Source organism: Canis lupus, chromosome 11 (genome assembly GCF_011100685.1).
Source record: "Canis lupus familiaris isolate Mischka breed German Shepherd chromosome 11, alternate assembly UU_Cfam_GSD_1.0, whole genome shotgun sequence".
Taxonomy (NCBI): Eukaryota; Metazoa; Chordata; class Mammalia; order Carnivora; family Canidae; genus Canis; species Canis lupus.
In genome coordinates this window covers 47,344,690-47,363,949 of record NC_049232.1, presented here as the reverse complement: position 1 = coordinate 47,363,949, position 19,260 = coordinate 47,344,690, and the positions used below count along the sequence as shown (strand labels likewise).

The 19,260-nt window shown below is 40.3% G+C and overlaps 1 protein-coding gene and 1 long non-coding RNA gene across 5 annotated transcripts in view; one reads left to right on the top strand and one right to left on the bottom strand.

Annotated features, from left to right (window-relative positions):
* Positions 1 to 9,709: 9,709 nt before the first annotated feature.
* LINGO2 (leucine rich repeat and Ig domain containing 2) overlaps positions 9,710 to 19,260 on the top strand; it is a 1,117,067-nt gene continuing 1,107,516 nt past the window's right edge. For 3 of the 4 annotated variants that reach the window (XM_038552580.1, XM_038552583.1, XM_038552579.1), the window contains exon 1: positions 9,710 to 10,356. The gene's annotated coding sequence lies outside the window, so the exon portion shown is untranslated. Of the gene's footprint in view, positions 10,357 to 11,112; positions 11,232 to 19,260 lie in introns of those variants that run through there. The other variant, XM_038552581.1, reaches the window with a different exon arrangement.
* The window catches only part of LOC102155394, a 42,959-nt gene continuing 42,189 nt past the window's right edge, over positions 18,491 to 19,260 (bottom strand). Inside the window, exon 7 of the long non-coding RNA XR_005366902.1 lies at positions 18,491 to 18,695. This is a non-coding gene — a long non-coding RNA (uncharacterized LOC102155394). The remainder of the gene's footprint in view (positions 18,696 to 19,260) is intronic.

The window sequence follows — 19,260 nt, the reverse complement described above, 5'->3', positions numbered from 1 at the left end:
ACTACCCTCTCTGTATCTATTGTTTATACAATAGAAGCCTACTTAGCATTCATTTGAAAAGCTTTTTTATTAAAAAAAAAAAAAGAAAGCCAAGGAAATTGTATCCAAGAAAAATAAATAAAAAGCATTTACTAAAATTTTATCATGTGTTCTTTTTTGCTTTCAACAAATCACTCTGTTGGGCGAGTGGGCCATTGCTTTCTTGATATTTGTCAAAACAGTCAGCAACTGAGTCTATCACTATGTTGCTTTATCTCTCCACTAAGAACACTTGTGAGTTGGCACTCTTTCAGAAAGACTCACATTCATCTTACTGTCAGTACATTTCTTGGAATAGAAGCTATACTTTGTCTTCTTGATGTTTGCAAAGCTTTAGAAAACCCAGCGCCCACTGGCAGAGGGTTGAGGTATGTTATACAATATTCAATGTAATGGTTAAATTTTTCATTGATATTTTATGCTAAGTTACTGGCTCTAGTATAAAATTTCAGCAACTTTAGGATAAAATTTTAGCAACGATTTTCTCAGAATTATATTCTATTAATAATATAATTCTGTGGACATAGGAATATGAAAAAGAAATTAGAATATTTTAGAAGCTATGAATTTTCAAGGTGACAAAAACTCACTTTGGTGCCACTTTGTAATATCATGGGCTCTATGCGGCGTTGTCATACAAGATTTCATTCTTCTAGACTTCAGATTATATTATTCACACAATCAAACACTATTAGATGAAAACATTTCAAAAACTATTTTTGCACTTACATGTATGTACAACCAAAATATTCTAAAATATTAGTATTTGATACCAGTTACACAAGATAAAATTTAGGAAAAACAAAAAAAAATGCTTATAATTTGAGACAAAACACAAAAAGTAAAACAGAAAAAATCTAGAGAAATTTAAGGACAATCACAAGAAGACACCTCTTCAATTATTCTATTAAAATGAACTTAAGCCCAAAAATAACCAGTGGCCCAGAATGGACAGCCTCTAAGTTGAAAATTCATTTTCTCTTTAGCTTTTTGGTAAGTGATCTCTAATTAACAGTGAGACATATTGCCATGTGGCTAAAAGAGAACATTTTCCCTATTCTGCTTTATTGTTCTCGTGCCCAAGTGGCTAAAGTCTGGGTGAAGATTCGTTAGCCAAAGTATTCTATGGGGACATCCTTGAAGTTGCCTTTTCCCCTTCCTCCATCCTACTCTACTTGATGACTGGGATTTCAGCTGACTTCTTGGATCACAAAATGACCTTTGTGATCCAATGACCTTTGTGAAAATGGAAGCTCTGTGTAGCACAACCACCACACAAGTTACAACTGAACACAGACTTCTTTCTTACAAAAGAAATAAAGTATATTGTTTAAGTAATGAGTTAAGTAATGATGTTATTCACAACTGAACTTTAGCCCTTACTAATGACAGTAACTTATGCATCTCCAATATAATCAGGATAATGTAATCCCCATATTCATCCCAGGATTCAAAACTCCTTACAATATCATTCAAATTTAGTTTCAAAACTACTTCCAATTATATTTTTTTCACTAATTGTTTTGTCCAACCTCCATTTTATTTCTTGGATGAATATCCTTTTCACGGTCTCACCGTATCTTGGTTCATCTAATTTTTGGTCATTTTCTGTATCTCTCCATTCACCTTATATTCTTGAATTCTAAGTCCTTGAGAAACCAGCTCCAATTTTTAGAAATCCATTTGTGGAATCTCACTTCTCCATATTCAGAGCACCTACTTTTTAAAAATAAACATTGTACTTAACTGCATACTGCCTTAAAGCATATTTCACATTGTTTTGTTATGTGACTATTTAATGTTTGTATTTGACCTTTTTGTGTATTCATTTGTATTTGCCACACTAACTATGCTTTGTCATTTTTTAACTACCTAATAGTTTAAATAGTAAAAACAAACAAACAAACACACTCCTTCCTTGTTTATTATGTTGAAAAACTATCATTTGGTTCTGTATTTCTCCATCTCCACTGCCACACATCAATCCCTAAGTTCTATCATTCCCCCCTTCTTCATCCTTCTGGAAACTACTTTCTTCCATATCTATTTTTATTGTCCTAGTTCAGGCCACGTCTATAATTGCCAACTGTCCCAGTCTTCCCCTCTTTCATTCTTCTTTCTCTAAAGGGATTTTATGAGAATAAGTTTATTAATGTTACCCCAAGATTTTGAAAATAATTTGTCCAAGATTTTCGCAAATGTTGTTTTTGTAACCTAATTGTAGCAGGCGAGTCTTATCAACTGCCGGCTTCAGGGTGACTTTTCCAGTACCAGCTCTTTGCTGATCTTTCCCTCTGTATTAGCTTGCTAAGAAAAAAACACAGACTGGGTGTCTTAAACTATAGAATGTATATTTGCCTTGTTCTTCAGGCTAAAAATCCAAGATCAAGGTTTTTTTTCTGAGACCTTGTTTCTTGGCTTGCAGATGATTGCAATCTTGTGATTTCATACATATGAGCCCCTGATGTCTCTCTCTGTGTCATAATTTCCTCGTCTTATACGGGTATCAGTCAGATTGGATTCGGTTCGGCCCTAACAGCTTCATTTTAACTTAATTACTCTTATCTTCAAATATAGTAACATTCTGAGGTACGGGGAGGGAGTTGTTGCTCTGCAGTTATCCCAAAGGTAACCAACTCTCTCTCTCTCTTTCCTCTCTTCTTTCCCACCTCCTTCCAGCCCCCAACCAATTTTTGAAAACTTTGGGTGGCTTGTGCCTCTCAGTTTATATTCAGGCTACTGACAACTTGTCCTTTGAGATTCTGCTTAGGAGGTATTCCTCTGCATAGAAGTCCCAGAGTTTCCTTCTTGGCCTTTCTCCTGTTCCTATGTCCCATAAAATGATTTGCAGGGTCTTTCTATGTGCTGCTGTGGGACCTTTGATTATCCTTGGAAGAGTCTGAGCAACTAGCAGGTCTGAGCCAGAATTCAAACGCAAAAAGTCTAACTCCAGACTCCTACACAGAAATGCATGAACCAGTACACAGAAATGCATGAACTCAGAGAAAAATTATTTATGAGGTGACCATTTTTGTCAGGGTGAGTTTTAAACTGTCTGGTCTGCTATATTAGCCCCACCAATAGCTGGCCCCTAGATAATGACCCTGGCTCATGTGTCAACTCCCATTCTAAACCCTGCTTTATGTTTAGGATTTAAGGGAAAGATAAATTTGAATTAGGGTAAAAGTCAAAGCTTTCTATTGGTTATTTCCTTCTTCTAATGTGCAACAGAGAATGCCATTTTGAAATGTTATGTGATGGTTTTATGAATTCACTAACTGACAGCGAGACAGTTTAAGAAAATAAGCACCACTTTGGTATAAAAAATAAAATGGGGCAAAGTTGTACAGAGAGGAATTTTTTTTTCCTGACCACATTACCTTGTCTGATTTCCTCCCTTGTCAAAAAAATGTCAAAAATAGTCACAAGGGTACTCAACTTGCCTTAGGAGGATGGCAAAGGGTAAATCACTGACTGTATGTAGTTCCTTCAGCAAAACACTCCAACTGCTTAGAGACAGATTTATTCCAAGTCTGTGCTTAGTTCCTGTTTATTTTACTGTAGCATGTGTTTTGAATTGGAAAAGCTAGAGTGGTTATTGAATTTTAAGCAAGTGACTTTCTTGCAAACACAGCATTATAGTTTAAAATAATAGTTTTAAGGTATGGTATTGTGACATAATGGTTGAAAGCAATAAGTCTGGGTTTAAATCCTGGTCCTGTACTTAATGACTGTGAGGCTTTGAGGAAATGATTAGCTTAACACTGATGGTTAGAAAAACAGTAATGTTGCCCAATTCATGGGGGTTTTTCTGATAATTAAATAAGTTCATGTATATTATGTAACTAGCACAGTGCATGGCACACAGGGGATATTTGGTTAATGTTATTGCCATTTGTACATCTCTCTCCTCTGTTTTTTACCCAATCAAGGGCCATGTACGATGTGTGGTCCAGGAAGTCTGTGATGAATGGTACATCCAAGTCCTGCTCTAACAAGCTTTAGAGATAACACAGAACCTTCTAGTGCAGGTTAAGGAGCTGGACTCCAAATCAAGACAGTCAAGGTTCAAACTTTGCCTAACTTAATTAGCAATGTGACCACGACAAGGTCACTTGCCCTCTTTGTGACTGTTTTCTCATCTATAAAATGAAGATAATACTTAGTAGTTTTGCTGTTAGTATTAAATGAAGACATGAATCTAGTTATCTTAGGATCGTGCCTGATACATAAAAAATGTTTAGTAAAGTTTGGTTACAATTTGAATTAAGTCTGCAATTTTTTGAGCAATTCATAGGACTGGACTTTTCAAATCAGACTGTTATGAATCAGAGATCATAAGCAGTATCAACATAAACTAATTTCAAGGATATGAATAATGGGTTCACCAAGTTGGCTCTCCAGGTCTTTCCTTCATATAACAGACGTGTTACTCTAGCCCAGAACAGTAAGTGACGTGTGTACAGTTTCTCACGCTGTGAGCAGCATTTAAATGATGAAACATGTCCGTTTTTTTTACCTCAGACAGCCTACAAGACATTCTCCAGGGAGCCATGCCTGTAGACCTCGGTTCTATTTGTTAAAAGTAATCCTTAGTGACATCCAACTAAAGTCACTTCAATGACAGACCTCTTTTTCCTAGTAAATATTGTTAGTCTATTTATCCAGAGGAAGTCCAATTGACAAGGAGATTAAACTTGGTCACTTCCTACTATAGACTGAATGTTTGTACTCTGTCCTTCCTCAAATTCACACGTTGAATCCCTAACTTTCAGTGTAGTATTTAAAGGTGGGGCACTCAGGAGGTGATTAGACTTAATTAGGAAGCCCTCATGATAGAATTAGTGACTTTATAAGAAGAAGGAACTCTCTCTCTCTCCATATGCACTCATCAAGGAAATTCCACATGGGGACATACAGAGAAGGTGACAGTACAAGTCAGGCAGAGAGCTTTTACCCGGAACTGAATCACCTGACACCTTGATCCTGTACATCTTAGACTTCAAAACCATGAGAAATACATTTCTGCTGTTTAAGTCACTCACTCTGTAGTATTTTGTTATGGCAACCTGGGCTAACTAAGACACTTCCCTTTGCTCTTTGCCCCAAGGTTTCTCTCTGGTAAAGAGAGCGAATGAATAAATGTACCACAGGCCAGGTTCTCTTACACCTTCCATTCATCTATCTTTTTAACTTTTTTTTTTTTTTTTTCAGTAATGGAGAAGATGTATCTGTTATATTCTTCTTTCCATGTGATTCCTTAAGAACATTTTTTTTCTTTTGATAGGGAAAATTTTCACATGGTTCCAACTACATACACACATAAAGTCTTATCTCAACCTTTGATACCATTTGCCCATTTACTCCTTAACGCTAACTACTTTTATTAATTTCTGGTGTTTTCTCTGCTATTTCCACCTAAAAATATCATGTTGGCTTTCTATGTCAGTATGAAAAAAACTTCCTTATTCTTTTCCATAGCAACATAGTCTCCTGTGGGATGGATGTACTGTATCTGTACTGTAACGATACAAGACTTAAAGAATGTTTTGTAATGTAACCCTCCAGAAATGACAAGTACATATGTGTAGCATGTTCCTATGCCATCCTATAGTCAGTGTCCTCTGTGCTCTCGGGCTCTATTTTTATTATTTAATTGGCTAAAAACACTTAATATGAGAGCTACTCTCAACTTGGTAAGTGTATTATTAACAGTATTATTAACTATAGGCACAGAATTGCAGATCTCTACAACTTATTCGTCTTGTATAACTGAAGCTTTCTATTCTTTTTTTTAACACAAGGATTATCACATGGAAGTAAACAATGATGAGGTTTTTTTTTTTTTATTTTTTTTTACTTTAAATTCATAGTGGCCCAATCTCCCTTCCTTCAAAAAAAAACTTACAACTCAGCATTTGGCATTCTCATGGCAATAACACCTGGAAGACAGTATCATAGTTTAACATGAGAACTATATTGTTTCAATATTCCTACACTTAAGTTGATATTGATTAGACTGCATAAGTGCTTAAGAATTTATTCTAAATTTGACAGTCTTTTATTCGGCATTAAATATATATATAAATTCCATTTAACCTTGGAAATTGAAAATGTGGTGCCTAGCTATTTGAATAGAGCAGAATGGTTAATAGTTTAGGCTTCAGAGTTGGGCACATATAGATTCTAATCCCAACTCATTTGTGAAAATAGCTTTGTGATCTTGGGTAAATTTACATAAGCATAAATTTCCCCATAATTTGAGGATATACAATTTAGGTAAGAGGATTGTGAAGAGGATCAACTGAAAAAACTTACAGAAATAACATCATATCGTAGTTACTCAGTAAACGGTAGCTTTCACTATTGTTCCCAACATTATTATATGCATGTATTCTGTGATAGATTCTGTATTAGTTGTTGGGGAACAGTTATGTATACAACACCATCCTTGCTTCCAGAGCTCATAGTACGGTGGGGAAGGCATGCCAGTAAACAAAGAGTAACTTTAATACATAACAAGTAATAAACCAGTAGATTAAATACTGCCTCCTGGTAAGAAACATGTTCTGAAAATACATTTTACACAGCAATTATCTTGAAGAAATAAAAGCTTCAAGAAAGTCTCCACTGGAAGAGATACCATATATTAACCTCAATTTTCATTTGTCAAAAAATATAGGGAAATATATAACACTAGAACAATGAAGGAGTTATTTTAATTTGGTAGTGGGATTTGGAGGGCTCTTGGAGTACCTTCAATCTCAATAATTTTTTCTTGATAATGTAGACTGATCTAAGGATATAGGGAACAGGGTCAATCCTCTGACATTGAGATTTGCTTGTTTTGTTGATGGTCAAGTATTCTTCCTCATGAAAGCAAAGTGTGAAAAGTGGGAGAGGAAGAGTGAGTCATATCTCCACATCCCCTTTTTTGAATAACAAACAGCAAATGTGACTTCGGTTTTGCAACAATCATGTCATTGAAGAAATTACATTTTTTTGAGGAGACGTGAATGCTTCTTGAAGAGGGTCATTAAATCCACAGGCTTTTTTACTTCCTTGATGGTGCTTAAATGTCAAGAATTTAATACCCTTGGCTATCACTGCCACCTACATATCCTATAAGCCAAAGGCTCAAGGTAAGTGAAAAAGACTCCTCTGTGGCTGGCACATGAATTTTCACAACATTTTCAGAACCATAAGACACGTTTTCAGGTATCAAATGTGTAAACGGTCTATGTTTACTTAAGAGAGCCATTAGCAGCAGACAGTGCCCTGCACATCAACACCAACCAGGAAAGGAATTACAAGCCGGAATCTTTTTGAAGAGAAGTCAACTCTGAATTCTGAATTTTCTCTCACCAAGCGAGTCTTTCCATTACTATTCTGTAATTCTTGTCTGATAGTCAGCCAGGATATTTGATTATTAATCCATAGGCTTATGTAAACAGAAACCATAAGCTAGATGACCTTTTGTCGAAAATAGTTTAACTAGTATTGCCACTTCACTTCGTTACCAGGAAGTCGATTATTACTTCTTAATTAGGAATAAGCATCAAAATTCAAAGACGCATCACACCTTGAGGCAAGCAGACAATTTACAGATTTACACCAGGCTCAAAAACACCGGGAACATCTTCCACTTTTGTAAATTTTGCAAAAAGTCAGTGTCCATGATACGTCTTGGAATATTAAACCCAAAAGGTTGCTCCTGGCAAACTAATTCACACAAAAATGAAATGCCTCTTTATCCTTTAGTATCTCACCACCAAATTCATTATTTACTTCTCCTTCATGCAAGCTCCCGGGTTTAGCTTCTAGCTCTTCTCTTAACTGCATCAGAAGGAAAGCAGGCGCGTCCGACCCGCGCGCTCGGATTCCCCAAGCGTGGATCTGCGAGTATCTGCGCAGTTGCAAGTTAGCGGGGAGGTGTTGTTAGCGGCTCCCGGGTGTCCGAGGGGCAGCCTCAATCCATCACGCTCCAAAACCGACAATCCCTCTCGGTCTGGGCATCCTCCAGAGTTGGCTCGCACCGAATCCAAAGCAGCTTCCTTCATGAAACTGGTAGCTATTGGCCCGCAGACCGTGGGCGCGGCCAGGGCTCACCTTCGAAGGCTCTGGATGCGTTTCTGAGCTGGTCGAAGGCTCTGGATCCGTTTCTGAGCTGTGAGTAGCGCTGCTAGAGCTCCTTTCAACACAAGTTTCTTTCTTTCTTTCTTTCTTTTTTCTTTTTTTTTTTGCACCGAATCATCCACTTGTTCCACTTTTGCGCCTCGGCAACCGCGCGTTCGGCGTTCTTGGCGCCGTCTTCCCTGCAAAGTCGGACACCTTTCAACTCGGAGGGAACTCGCAGGGCGGTCCAGAGCCCCGGTTCCAGAGAGCTGTCTGAATGGAGTCCCGGGCAGAGCCACGCGCCCCGCGCGGGAGCAAGGGGACCCGGCGCTATCTCCACGCTGCGCAACTTTGTGCTTTCTGCAGGCAGGTCCCCAGCTGCAGAGGTCCTCGAAGCCCTGGAGTGAAAAAACCCACAGCAGCTCTCAGCCTCGTGAGCCCTTGGGAAGACAGAGTAACGCTCTGCTGGTGTAGCGACCTCCCAGAGCACAGAGGCGAGCCGTGGTTAGCAAACAGACAGGCAAACAGAGGGTAAAAGTTTACTTTTGGTGAGCAATTCCAGAAGCCCAGTCCGGGAACGACAAACTCCCGCTGGAAGCCTCCTATGCCGGGAGCAGCGAATGAGCCTGGGACAATTCTGAGAGAGGAGGCTCTCCTGCCTAGGGCTCCCCAGCTGGGGCGGCGCCCAGCGATCCCTCCTGGTTTTCAGGGGAGACCAAGAAGTTGGGACGGGAGCTAGACCGAGACTTGGACAGCTACTCTAGGTGCAAAACCTTGGAAATGGCAGCTGAAGGGGCTGAGTCTCCAGACTCCTAAATCCCTCCCCTTTCTCGAGCAGAGCGGTTCACCTGCTACCGTCCAGTTTACAATATAAGCGTAGATAGTAAATTAGCCCAGTTCCCAAAGCCAGGCGTCACAAATCCCTAGGCAGCTCCTTCTTAAAAAAAAAAAAAAAAAAAAATCGACTAGAGTTTCAGGGGCCCCTCGGGGGGGGGGGAGTGCTACGTGACGGAGTGGGCAGGAAAGGGGGGATGAGTGGGATCGTGTATCCAGGAGAAGATGCGTAGGCTCCTCTATTCGAAGGACCTCGGGGAGCCCCTCAGCTCCCCAGCTAGCAGCTGCAGCCACTTCAAGGCTCGCTCCGGGATCGGAGGGGCGGAGGTGACTCTGGAGGGTGGAGAGATGGGGACCGGGTTAATCTTTAGTCCGGCGACTTAACGAAGGGTCCCCGGAGAATAACTGGTGTCAAGGAAAAAGAGGCAGAGGCCCGAGATGCCAGGGAGGGCAGGGACCCGAGAGGCGGCCGGACGGGCTTGAGGGCAGGCAGTGAGGAAGTGCCGGGCAGCAGCAATCCGCTAACCGGCGAGGAGCGATCGGGGCTCCCCGTCCTCGGCATCCCTCCTGGGCGCCCCGGCCGGTCTTCGCGCCGCCCGACTCGCGCTAGCCAGTGGCCGGGGGCTGCGGGCGCGGGGCTGGGCGTGCGCGCGGAGCTGTGCGCGCGCGCGGGGGTGTGTGTGCGCAGCCCGCGCGCCGCGCTCGGCCGCCGGGACCCAGCAGCCCGCCGCCCGCCTGGCGTCCCTCGTCCTCGCAGCCTCCTCACCTGGCGCTCGGCCTGCCCAGCCCCGCTCGGCCGCCACTTCCTCCCCGCAAAGTTTCCTCGGAGCAGACACCTTCGCCAAGGGCTGCCCGGGGAGGTGGATTTCTGAGGCCGTGCCTTGGCGTGGCTCTTCTTCCAGCACCTCTCAGCCTCGTCCCCACCTAAATCCGAGCGGGAGGTAGAAGATTTTCCAAATTCAGGGGAGAATAGGGGGAGGGGCTTTCAGCCAGAGGAAGAGAGGAGCGGCCACAACTGAGAATAGGAGCTTCTTCCCTGCCTGCTGCCGGGGACTGATGGGCCTGTAGGGTTAAAGAAGAAAATTAAATAGAAAGCCAAGTTGACCGAGGAGGGGTTTGGCTGGGAGGCTTCCGCTGCCAGGAAGGTTGTCCGCGTCTCCGTTCCTACGGGCGTGAAGATTTGGAGGCGCCTCCAGTGCGAGGGCTTTTAAAACCGCCATCACCTCCGGATCCCTTTGGAAGGAAACGCCGGCAGAGCTGAGGCTCAAGGGGCGGGGGGCGGGGGTCAAGGAAAAGCTCGGACTCGTGTGCAGCGCATCCTTGGCTTTGGATTTTAAGGACACGGGCGAGAATTAATACCGTCTCAAGGTAAGAGGCAGCAAAGCCGCTGCCAGGGAGGAGAATAACTTAAAATAGACGTTGGGGTTGGGGTTGGGGTTGGGGTTGGGGCGTGGGGTTAAGCTAAGTTAGGATGATCTCCCCGGGCGTCGCCACCAGATTGCTCAACCCGCGCGAAAGGCTCGGAGCGGACAAGTCAGGGGGCGGCCGGTGCCCAGGTGGGAGGCCGCCGCCGAAGGGAGTGTGCGGGTGTCCTGACCTCACACTTCTGGGAACCGATTGGAAATGCGTATGGAGCTGGGTCGTCTGTGCCGGCTGATTTATAGCGTGGATTCGTGTGTGTGTGTGTGTGTGTGTGTGTGTGTTTCTGGCGAGATTTTATCTTTGAACCCCGCTAGCAACTTAGACCCATCCCCTGGAGGCCGCAGGAGGCTGTGGGCATCGGCGGACGCCGCCGGGACGCGGCGGCAGGTGAGCCGCGCGCAGGTGGGCGCGGGGGGGCGGCGGCATCCGGCGGGCGCATTGCCGGGCGCATTGCCGGGCGCGCGAAGCCCACGGCCGCCGCCTGGCTGGCTCCGCGCAGCGGGCGTCGGAGCCCGGGCGCCGCGGCTCCGCTGCGGTTCCCTCCGCCTCCGCTAGAGGCTCCCAGCGGGCGCGGCGGAGCCGGTGGGTGTGGGGGCGCCGGGAGGCGGGGGGGCGCGCGGGGAGCCGGCGTGCCCGCGGGGTGGCGGAGCGGGCGCGGCGGGGGAGGCGAGCCGGCCGCGGCGGGCGCTGGGAGCCCGAGTCCCGGTGCGCCCGCCGGCTGAGCGCACAGCCGCGGGGGGACGCGGGTCCGAGGCCGGGCCGAGCTCGGAGCCACTTGGAGGACGCGACCCTGGCCCGCGCCCTGAGGGCAGTCCCGGGAGGTAACGTCCTCTTCCTCCGCTCCCCTTTCGGCCCGCGGTTCCCCGCGCCTCCTCCGCCAAACCCCCGTGGTGGGAGGGAGTGGAGGGTGCGGGTCTGGCGGGTCCGTGGCTGAAGGCGCCTTTCCGTCGTGTTCCGTGGAGCTCCGCGGACTGTGGATTCGAACTAATCGCTAATCTCATCCCCCTCCCCTGAATATGTGCCTGCTTGAAGGGAAGTTTTCTGCAGAGGGTGCGGGGGGCTGGCTTTGGGCGCGGGCTGCTCCGAGGCGAGCCCGGGGACCTGCCGCGCTCCCCCGAGCCGCGGGGGACCAGAGTGCGCGAGTCCGGGGCGGGGTGTGGCGAAGAGCACCACACCCTCTCCTTTTCCGCCCCTGCCCTTTTCACCTGAGGATGAGGTCTCACCATCTAGCGTTTTACCGATTTCTTTTCCCGAGGGATTGGCTCTGAGAACGGAGCAAAGCTGCTGAAAGACTTGGAGGGAGAGAGAGAGAAGAATGAGAGGGAAGTCAGGGCCGGAACATCAGGGGAGGAGGGAGGGTGAAGTTGAGCTTGTGTGTAGGGCGGGCGGGTGGGTGGGGGAGCGCTGGGAAATGGCCTTGGAGTTCAAGATTATTTGATGAAGTCTGATTCATTTCACATTTCACACTGTCTTTGACATAATCCTTGATCAAGCCACCAACAGAAATCCTTTCTGCCAGATATTGCCTTGGGCACGGTGGGCACAGAATATGTTTGATGGTTGTGTCTAGGCCACACACACACACACACACACACACACACACACAAAGAGTGAGTATTGGGTGTACTTGGCATGATTACACCGTGTGTGCCAGGCAGCAGGAAATGTACGTAATTTCCATTGTGCTGTGTTGTGTTTCTGCATACCATATGTGGTCATTTTATACTCAGTAATGCAAATTTCAGTCCTCCAAAGGTGGCTTTTAAGAAACATCACTTGTGATATTAAGCCTCCTGCAGAATAATAGTGAAGGAAGGCAGAAAATATGATGGGGCATGGAATATCCCAGGAATACTGAATAAAAGCTGAGATCCAGCGTTTGTGAAATACTGGGCCACATGCTAAAAGTGCAAAATATTTTTTTCAGAGATGAAGCAGTGGTTAGCATTTTAAAAGAAGGGAATGTTCTTTAGTTACTACCATCATCATCCTGTAGCTTGCACTACTTCCAATACAGTTAAGAGTGTGAGGCAGGAAAAAATGAAGCACTTACTGCTGAAAACTAAAATGGTTTGTGACATACTGCCAGGTATTTCACCCTACAAATTTAAATGGAATGGGTTGCCTATTAATGACGACTAAAGTGGTTCGGTTATCATGTATGTGTAGGATATTATTATATTTGATCAAGGTAAATATGTGAATTAACATAGGATAATAAGTGTAATTTAGTGGAACTGAAAGCAGGCCAATTTACTGATGTTTTTTGTTCCAGAATACACATAGCATGATCTCAAGGAAGATTTATATAAAGTTTGTCATTAAATGAATTCATTGGATAGAGCTCTGTGTAGAAGATAAGAATAAATATCTTGTTGAAATCTCAAAAAGGAAAGCTAATGTTCTTAAAATAAATCGTGGAAGGAATTTTATTTTGTGACAAAATAATAGTTACTAATCTAAATATAGTTACCTGTATGCACAGACACAAATTATTTATTTGTTGAATTAACCCAAGACAAATCCATAATAAGGGCTCAGTTTTCATTCTGGAAGACACCTCTGAAGCCAGAAGAAGATCTGTTAGTATTAGGAATCTGTGTGTAAGATGCATAAAAAATGTTGAGTTTCTAGACAATTAATTGAATCAAACTAGTGAGTCTGGTATGTGACCTCAAATTCAGTTTTAGGATCCTAAAGATTATTTTTTCTTTCTGGTAAATGTGATTTCAAAAGAGACCATACATTGGAATGTTCCCTAGATGCCATGGACCTGAAAACTGTTTTGAGTCCTCTGAAACTTCATGTCAAGAATAAGGAATGATAGGATGTTGTCACAAATGAATTGACTTGATGTTTCAATTAAAAACTGATTATTATCTGACTCTGGTAGTCATTATGGTTGATTTCATTTGGTCTCTGGAAATTCTGTGAAAGGACTCTAGGTGGAAATGTTTTCCTGTAGTACAAAGAGAGAAGGTCACTATATGCAAAAAAATAAAAAAATAAAAAAAAAATAAAATAAAAAAAACAAAAAAGGCTTGCCAGTTACTGATCCTCCAATTTGGTTGCGATTTATCTATGAAGCAGGTTGCGAGCTTGAAAATAAAAAGTTCTCTGAATTTACATGAATGTTTCCCTCTTTGTCATAACCCTCATCCTGTGGGTACTCCGTTTATAATTTTGATGAGAAACTGTGTCACCAAGCCCCTTCCCTTTATAGTTTAGGAGCTACTTCATGGTAAAGAACTTTAAGAAGTATCTAATCACAAAAGATCACATTTCCTGAAAGAAAATCAACTGAACTGAAAAAAGATGTTTTATAAGGAAATGAAAGGAGGATAGGAGAGAGAAGTTAAATAGGAGGCAAAAGGTTTACTCATTCTAACTGCATGTATCTCTTTCTTTCAGCAATCCTTTAAAATTCAAAAAAAAAATCTTTTTCTATTATATATTTTCCTTCCTCCCTAATTTCATTCCTTCCTTTCCTCCCTCCCTCCCTCCCTTTTTTCTTTCATTCTTTCATTTTCTCTCTTTCTTTCGGTTAAATATTTCCTTCAGAAAGACATCCATGGCAATTTATAGTGATTTTACAAATTTCAGTCCATAATTTATTTTTAAGTGGGAAGTAATTTTAAAATATTGACTGTTCTATTTAGTTTTATATAGAGGAAGCCTGCTAGAACGTGGAGTTGATTCTTTAGGGAGCACAGGTCATCAGCTGATGGTTCTCTCTTACTTATGGGTGCTTTTTGTGTCTGGTTGCAGAGCCTTGTTTCCTCACAAGAATGGATAATAGTCACTGGAGGTAGATGGACTGCCTTGCAATACGGTGCATTTGTGCATTGAGTGACTTATTTCAGTGTAGTTCATACTTTCTCCATATGAGTAATTGGCCAATGTAATCAAATCTGAAATGTTCATGTTAGGCATATAGTTGAGTTACACTTGTCAATGTATACCTATTAAGAAATTAGTAATCCATTTTAGGGAACCCTTAACTCCATCTAAGTCTTTAGTAAATGTAACTATTTTTAAAGCTGCTAACTAGTGTTTAAACATCCTCAGGGAGACCATCTAGTACACAAAAATCTCCCAAGAGAAACTAGTTCAGTGCCACCAGGAGGCAGCATAAAGAAGTAGAAGAATCACTGGATTTGGTTTTAGAATACTTGAATTCTACTTCTCTCTTACCACTAATGGTGTCACTTTTGAAAAACTCTCTTACTTTTCTAGGTTTAGTGTGGGATTCTGTAAAATGGAGAAAATTATTATTTATATACTTTCTTTAAAACTTGACCATTCCTAGCTTTAAGTTTTGAAAAACAATACAAACCCCTTCAGGTGCCAAGGAAATATCAGGCTCTGTAACACTTGATAGAAAAGTATATTTAGGGAGATCCCTGGATGGCTCAGTGGTTTAGTGCCTGCCTTTGGCCCAGGGCGTGGTCCTGGAGTCCCAGGATCCAGTCCCAGGATCCAGTCCCACATTGGGCTCCCTGCATGGAGCCTGCTTCTCTCTTTGCCTGTGTCTCTGCCTCTCTCTCTCTCTCTCTCTCTCTCTCTGTCTCTCATGAATAAATAAATAAAATCTTAAAAAAAAAAAGTATATTTAAAGAATATCTGTAAAATTTCTGTAATGAAGCATGGATTTTGAAATGTCTTTGATGAGAGTTGTTGTCCCCCCTGGTGGGGAGGGGGGGCTAATAACAAGTGTCATGAAAGTAAAACTTAAATTAATATGTATGTATGAGATGATTTTCTCAAAGTAATTAATATGGCACTAATTATGCGATGCTTACTGTGAGAGACATAAAAATCAGTCTGAGCATTTGGGCTGTTTTTAAAGCACTATGACAATGAAAAAAGAAGATTAAATATTTTTGAATAATAAAATTTAAATGGACTTCCCACCCTCCCTCCCCCCATTTTTAAGGCATTTTACAAGTTTCTTGTGTATACTTAATGGAATGCAAGTAGCAATTGTCATTGATTTGATTATTTTCAGGTGAGTACCAATTTTGTATGAACACTTTAAAAATATTTGGCTTTGAAATGTTGATTCAGGGGTTTAATTTGTGAAGTTGGACACAAAACTAATACAATATCTTAGTTTTTACAATGGGGTTTTCTAAGGAATGCTGATAGTCCATTTGTCCTATTTTATTAAATGCTAATTATATTATTTATAAGTTATTTTCATCAGGTGAATTAGTAAGAAAGTAAATGATAGATATTAAATGACTCATTTATTTGAATAAAATTTTAAAAGCCCCATTGAAATAATTATGTGCTCTTTTGATAAAATATGAGGCCTGCTAGGATTTGAGACTAGAATAAATTTTGTTGCTTTTCTAAATGTATTCACTGGTTAATATTAAGAATAACCTATTTTTACTGGCTGTAAGGATAAAACAGATACCATTTCCTTCCCTAGAATTTTACTTTCATTGATAATATAAACTACAAGTATATTTTCTCTAATAATATTAATATGACTAAATGTAAACCTAGGAAGCTAGCCTAAAAATTATACTTTTATTGCAGATATAATAGAACATAATATCAAATTATCTATAAAAAATATTGTTTTCACAAAACTCAACCAAATTTCAGTGTAACAGAAATATATGCAAAAATCTAAGATTCTCAGCACATTTCAGTTTCTAGGTATAGCACTAGAGAGTTTTTGAAATGGATTCTAAATTGGACTGCATAAGAGGATTTTGTGTCTTCATACAATCTCATTCTATTATAATGTAACTATGGTTAGCTGCAAGATATCTATCTAGTAGCCAGCATGAAGGGAAATAATTAGCATAAAAACTGTATTGCTTCTGGTATACCAGGGGAGCCAACAACAGTGCCTTGTGATAAATGTTGATTTTGAAACAGTGGGCTTCATTTGTCAAAGGGAAGGAGCCTGTATCTTCTCAACTATTTTTTACTGGGCTTTTCTATATTTTCTCTTTCCCTTCTCTCTTTCTGTCTCTCTCTCTCTCTCTCTCTAAATATACTTTGTATACTATACTTCATATGTACTGTGTTTTATATATTCTATTATACATAATATAGCATATACATATTATATATTACAATATATTCTGTATTAGTATTTTAGATGTATTAGATAATATAGTCTATATTGTATATATTCTGGTATGTATATTGTATGTATTCTAATATGTCATATATATATATACACATATATATATATATATTATAGATCTCCTGCTAAAAGCAGTTTTTGGTTCTTGTGTAGGTATTTTCTTGATTATCACCCATTGGTGATATGGATCGCAAATGGTTTTTCTTTATGGTTTGCCTTTAATTTCACTGCAGGTAATGAAAAACCCTACCTTTGGCCTCAGTTAGTTAAATTCACATCAGTTAACACTCACATATTTATTAATGTTAAAGTGGTTTTCTGTATGATATTCAGGGTTTAATGATGTATATAAATTGTCCTTTGTTCTTAAGAATCTTGTGATCTTGTGATCTTGTTAAAGAGAGAAGGTAAAAAGTGGATGGTAAGCTAACAAAGAATAGTCTATCAACCCATTCAGAAAATTCTTATCAAGTATCTATTGTTCATAAGACTACATAGAATAATACTACAAGAGTTTTATAGCCAGGCAATTCAGGATAGAGTGAGGTAAGAGTAGCCTGGGGAGTACTCATAAAGAGGGGAGGAAATTGATCTGAGAGTGAATAGAATTTAAATAAGCAATAAGGATATAGCTTTACTAATAATTGAAGCAATGCAAATTTATGCAAGAGTGAGATAGGCTTATTGATGAGTTGGGACAAAGATGTAAACAATGATAGATTTCCTATATTGGAAATGGACTGGGACAATAGACACTTATATATATCATTGGAAATATTGTAAAGTGATGCAACCCCTTTGGAGTGAAATGTAAATATTATTTAAATATCTATTATATTGCAGGTGTTCATAATAATTGGCTTCATGGTTCCTTTTCTAGGAATTTATCTTCAGGAATGCTCTCACAAATCTATAAAGATCTATTTTATATACACAAGAAAAATATATAACCTACTAGCTATATATCTTTTGAAGAAATTGTATTTGTAGTTAAAACCATCATATGCCTAATCAGCTGATGGGTGGATAAACAAAAATAAGGTATATCCATACCACAGAATAATATTCAATAAAATGGAATGAAATACTTATATGTGCTGTAACAGGAGTAATACCTAAGAAACATTATGCTAAATGAAAGAAGCCATACACAAAAAACAAAAGTGGGTACTTACATTTTTACAAAATGTCCAGGAAAGCAGATGCATAGAATTCAAAAGTACATTAGTGTTTGTCAGGCACTAGGATTGGGGATGATAAATTACTGCAAATGGGCACAAGGAAGTCTTTTGGGGTGGGCCAACTGTTCCATAATTGGATTGTGGTGATAGTTGCACAAATCTGTATATTTAAGTCATTGAATAGTTTACATAAAATGAGTACATTTTATGGTAAATAAATTATATCTCAATGCAGTTGTATAAATATCCACAATTCAAGACAAAACAATACCCAAAGTCTTCCAACAAAGTAAACCCCAGGTACCTTGAGGTTTATTAGTAGATGACTTCACTAATAAAATCTCTGAACATTTAAGGAAGAAAAAATACTAATTATACATAGTCTTTTCTAGAAAATTGTAGAGAAGGGAACACTTCCCATCTTATCCTATGACACCAGCATTGCCCTGATAACAATACCATGATAAGGCATTATTAAAAAAGGAAAGTACAGACCAGTATTCTTCATAAGCACAATGTAAACAGTATAAATAAAACTTTAGCAAATATAAATCAAATTTACATAAAAAGATAATACATCATGACCAAGTTGGGTTCATTTCCAAAATGCAGTGGTGGTTATACATTAGAAAATCAATCTGTGTAGTTTACCTTATTAACAGAGTTAAAAAGAAAAGTATATGATCATCTCATTAGCTACAATAAAAGTATGAGGAAAAAACAACATTTATTCTCGAAAACACCGTTAGCAAATATTCTAGGTATATAAGTGAGCTTCCACAGCTTGCAATAAGCTTAATCTGCAATAGGTGTATAGCTGATATGATATTTAATGGTGAAAGATCCAGATGCCTGGGTGGTGTAGTTGGTTGTGTCTGACTCTGCTGGCTCAGGTCACGATCTCAGACTCAAGGGATAGAGCCCTTCCTAGGGCTCTGCATTCAGTATGACGTCTGCTCAGGATTTTCTCTCCTTTCTCCCTCTGACCACTGCTTCTATAATAAATAAATAAATCTTAAAAAATAATAGTGAAAGACTAACTGCTTTTCTTCTAATCTGAGAAGCAAGGTAAAAATGTCTGTTCTCATCACTTCTACTTAATGTTATATTGGAAATTCAAAACAATCAAGGCAAGAAAAAGACTCAAAAAGGCAGACAGATTGCAAAGGAAGCAGCAGCAGACTTAAGTGCTTATTTACTGAAGAACTGAAAAAAAAAACAAACGCAGATATTCCATGGGAATATAGTTAAATAAACTTTGGACTACTTATACAATGAATTCTATATTGCTAATTTAGTAAGAAGGTAAATGGAATGTTGTGACTTTTTATATACATCGTAGTAAAATCTCTAGTAGAGATTAAGAAGAACAGTGTAGTTGTAGAACAATACTTTGTGGTAGATTGATTGATATATTCAACAGGTATTTATTATATACCTTTTATGTGTTAAACACTGGGATATGCTCTGGATATATGTTATCTGTGGAGAAAAGATATTTCATATATATATATATATATATATATATATATATATATATATATATATATATGGTAAGAT